We start from the raw sequence: 5,034 nt of genomic DNA on the forward strand, positions 1-5,034 counted from the left end.
GGGACAGGCGGAGCACCGGGACGTTTTTATATCAGTATGAACAAGAAGTAAATTAAACAAGTAAGAAAAACACTTTCATCGATCAAAAGTAATCTTGCAAGAAAAAGTTATCCTGAAAATGTCAGTTCGGGGGGTGGGGGCGTGGTTCCTCTAGGAATACTGAAAAAAAAAATTGTTCCACTTTCTCTGAAATGACACATGCGATGCCTTTAACGATACACTTCATAAAACAAAGCATGTAAACCTGAGTTCCATTTGCGTTTTCTCTTTAATAAAAACTGTAGTGTTTGGTTTAGTTTTGTGGTTTTTTTTGTTTTGTTTGGTTGTTGTTGTTTTGTTTGGGGTTTTTTTTTGTTATAGTGAGACACTAAGTTTCAGTAGAGTATCCTATATGGTGACATGACCCTTCAGTGCTCATCACGAAATGAACAGCTTGTGAGATCACCATTATACCTCCTTCTCTTGCCATGACCTCAGCAGCTCAATTTCATACGAAACATGACACAAGTCACAGTTAATTTTCTTAAGTCCAAAAAGGCTTTCAGCTTCCAGAAGTCTTGGCTGCTTGAAGCCCCTTTGCCCAGAGTATTCTCTCACTCTTGCCAGCCAAACCAGACCTTCACTGCAGCAAAATGCACTCTTCACAAACAGGTTTGGCAAGAGCGATGCCCTAAAACAGCTCTTGAAAGTGTACCTATGCCTGCCGTGGTCTAAAAGTTATTCTTGAAATTATACATAAAAAAAGATTTAATAAATACTGGTTACACGCTATTTGGAAAACTACAATATACAAGAAAATCCCACATGAGGCGAGCCCCTAATAATCAACTATTGCTTAGCTGGTTCAGCTTAAACTGGTCATAAAATGAAAGAGCACTGGAATGACAATTTCCTCATGGGGCACATGCATGCCCGGGGATAGTGGTCGCTTGGACTCTTGCAGCTTCCTGTGCAAAAGTGCCTATTAAAAATCAGGTTGGACTTCTTTTTCATTTTAACTTTACAGTTGGTTATCACAATGGAATATGTTCCTCAAACACTGTTTGTTCTTAAGATTTACCTGAAAGTACTTCAGAGGTATGAAAATGGAGAGGAGTTGATAGACAGAAACCAGTAAGTGTTAGTGCTTCAGAATAATAGACACAAACCAAAAGAGAATCTCCTTACCCCTCCCAGAACAAAACCAACCTTACAGATCAAACTAAAAACCATGAGATATCAAAAATAAAAATAAGGAACTGAATCCTCGGCTGAAGAATCTTCTGCTGCCAGGGTAGAAAGAGGTCAAGGAGCTGAGAGTTCACAAACTCGGGGAAGGTTTACAGGCTCTGGCTGCTTTTCTGAAAAGCCTTTTAGAAAACACCGCAGGGTTGCCAGGATCCCGAGGTTCAACACAGCCACCGAAGGCAAAGCCTTTCCAGCATGTGTATCTAACAGAAACACTCCATGGATGCATACAGCACATGACAGGAGGAGGAACTATTACCAAGTGTGATGAACATGGTTGGTTTGTTCATTAGAAAATCACAAAGACTGTTAATTGCTTAAAAATTCCCTGAGAAACAAAGACCTGAAGAAACAGAAGCGCAGTGCGGTTACAAGAATGTATCAGTAATAAAAACATTTAGAGCATGGAAAACCACATAAGAATTACACTGTAGGGCATTGTTCTCATGCTAATGGGAATAGGAGTTAAGGGTGAACGAGAAGTCATCAAAAGTCACAGCAGGAAACAGTCAACATACTTCTGAGTAAAATATTAAACTGTCCTCACTACATACAAGAAATCATGTAATGGTTTTCTGTGTCCTGGCTGATTCTTTCATGTATTTATTTCAATTTTACACTCAGTCTAGCCTATCGTTTAGTAAAAACTAATGACTGACAATTATCAGATATTCAAGCTTTAGGATTTTCACTTCTCAGCATGAAGGCAGCTGTAAAATAGCCACAGAGTTATCTCTTCTCTTAGGCCGCCCAGCTATATGCGTAGTTTCTTTCCCAGTAAAGACTTGGAACACTCGCCGATTTCAACGGGGTTATAGGTGCTTAGATCCTGTAATCAGACTTGATTGTACCTGCCATTTCTAATACATATGGAAATGAATCAAGACCTATTATACGGAGCACATTACTGGAATTACTCTGGGACAATGTTCCTGTATCGTGTCCCACAGAACATTTTACTGGAAAAGGTCTTTAGCGAGTCTCAATATTTATTAGTCCTGTGTTTTAGGGCTAATTTACCAGAGATGAGTCTACACTTCAGCCCTGGTGTAACAAATGAACAGTATTTTGTAGCCAACACACTGTAACCTTGAGAAAATGAGAACCAAATTGATGTTGAATACTAATATGCACACAGAGTTTTGCATAACAGGTGTAAAGGTAATGATTAAGAAGCTCTACACTGTTGTGCAAACAGAATCGGTATCTAATGACCTGCAAGTCTTTGTGTTTCCACTGCGACTGTGGCAGGTCCCTAACTGTCAACTCAACCACCCCAGCTTTTTTCCAGAGTTGCTTTCTTAATCCTAATTTGTGTTCATACTTTTATGCTTTTTTCCCTCCGTTTCTCTGGCACTTTCTTCTGCTTCTTAGTCATGCCCGTTCACGCACATCTCTACTGGGCAATATGCAAGGACAACTTCTCCCAGGTGTCTAAGAGTTCTTTTAAATTTCATGTGTTTATTTTGTGTTTCAAAACATGCTTGTATTATAGTTTGAACCCAAATAAAGCATTGTTTTTTACAATCACTAGCTTTAAAGTGGTTTACCCCTGTCAATACCAATATAATTGTGGGGCTGGAATTTATTTTCTGTTAAATTCACGTGATTTTTTATGTCTACCTCAGGTTAAGGGTATATTAAATACTATTCTAAAATGAAGATGCTCCTTTTTCTGTGAGTGGAAACTCCTGCTGTAGTATGCTATCTTGGTTTTGCCAGTTTGCCATCATTGTATTCCTGTATAGATCAAATGCTATTGCTTTATTTTTTATCAGCTACACATGTGGCACTCCAAGAATAAAAAAAATACAGTGAAAGGCATTCCTACACCTATATGTGTAAGGAAGCACCTTGTGAGCATTGACTTTTGTATTTAAGGCATGTTTGTTTTCATTTCAAAACACGTTACACCTGAAAACTCCCTCCTCTTATGCTCAGATGCTTATCTGTTTGTCAACTCTCTGGAGAGAACTAGAATGTAACTTTGGTATGTCCGAAGACAAATTTAACAGTTACTAAGAATCTCAGAGAGAGTACCCAGAATACAGTGGCTAAATTTGTCAGGAATTGCATTATTTTCTTTTCATTATGTGTTTAATGGAAGCCACACAAGAACGTCAGCATCATGATTCCAGTCGTGTCTAGTTTTACTGGAACTCCACCTCTGAACCATGAAGCAAGATACTGTAATTACAAAAAGTGTTGCAAAATTGTTTCATATATTTATTGGCTGAATACATCCTGTGAGCCTCACGCTCTTGCTACAAAAGCAGCCGTGTTCTGGGTTTACTCTGGCCAAGGATCTCATCTTACGAGTTCCATTTGCGTCATGCTACAGCAAGATGAAATGGTGTCATAGCTTGCATAATCCTAAACCACCGATAAGTGAACTTGGTGACTATTCTGGGGTGACTTTTCTTAAATGAATGTCGTGGCTTGGGCTGACAATGAAGAAAATAAAAGATGGCTTTAGCTACATGGAACTTGGGAGAAAAGAAAAAAGTAAGGTCATTAAATCTACGAGTCTCATTCTTCCTCCCCTAGAGAGGTCAACTTTTTCATCAAAATACTTCAGTTCTTTTGCGAACATTTGAAATGTATGTTTTCAAATACCAAGCAAAATTCAACAGAATTTCTGTAGCTAGCCAAACCCCATTATACTGCAGGGTAAATTAATCACTTGACTGTGAGACTACTGAAACAAACTTTTCCTTAGTACTCTGCCCCCCAAAATGTTTTTACGGAAATTTACTGCTAGTAATAGGTCATATTAAACAGGCGGCAGGGGTTTATAGTTTACTCTTATGGATTTGGAGTTTCACAGGTGCAAGGGAGAGAAAATGCATCCCATAAGGTTTATTTAGAATGGAATAGCAGTTTTAACACAAATGAGAAAAGATAGCTGGCAGTTTCATAGGGTACTGTATGAAGATTAATAAAACTTAAGAAGATGACATATTCCAACAGCAAAAGGCCTTTTTACTTCTTAGTTCATAGTTACAAATTTACTTTACATGCCAAAAATGAAATTCTAAAATTCATATTTTGCTTACGTAATCCTTTTGTCAGAACTTGGCGGCTGTGAGCATGGCTGGGTTCATACAGCTCAGGGTTTCTTCTAAAATGAACAGAGGAATCAACCCAGGAATCTCAGCAACTTAAATGCTTCTTTTGGTGCTTTTTGCAGACAGGATTGCTTATCACAAGTCCTTAGTCTGCTATAAAGCAAAGTACGTTTCATTAAGATGAACGCAGCACCAATCTGAACACGTCCCCTCCTCCCTCCCCCCCCGCAAAAAAAAGAGGTAATAACAGTTAATTGACCATGGATTTATGTGACTAGCAAGTGAGTCAGCTCCTCTTTTCCACATCAGCCTGTGTGAGGACAATCATTTGCTTCTGTTTTGTTACTTGCTGGTGTGACTATCCAGTGGTAACACAGCAGTGAAGGGGCAAGACCTACTCACCCTTCCTTGTCACAGGGCTGTGAAGAATAAACTCCGGCCACCCAGGCTGACCTCCATGAAGAAATGCCTGGTTTAACTGAACATCTCTTCACAGCCACCTCACACCGCGCCATCCTCTCGAGCTGCAACGCCATCTCCACACGGGCTTTGCCACCACCAGCCACCGGGTCTGCGGGGCTTCGCTGGGGCTCAGCCTGCTCCGCAGCCACCCTGCAGGCTCGGCCAGGGGGTCACTCCTCTCCCTCACCAGCCAGGGCGCTGGAACGGAAAGCAAACCTGGCGCTCAGGAGCGAGAGGCATGAGGTAGCCGCCGCCATTTCTGTCAGCGAGGGCACGC

This window comes from Charadrius vociferus, unplaced genomic scaffold (assembly GCF_000708025.1).
Source record: "Charadrius vociferus isolate BGI_N301 unplaced genomic scaffold, ASM70802v2 scaffold134, whole genome shotgun sequence".
NCBI lineage: Eukaryota > Metazoa > Chordata > Aves > Charadriiformes > Charadriidae > Charadrius > Charadrius vociferus.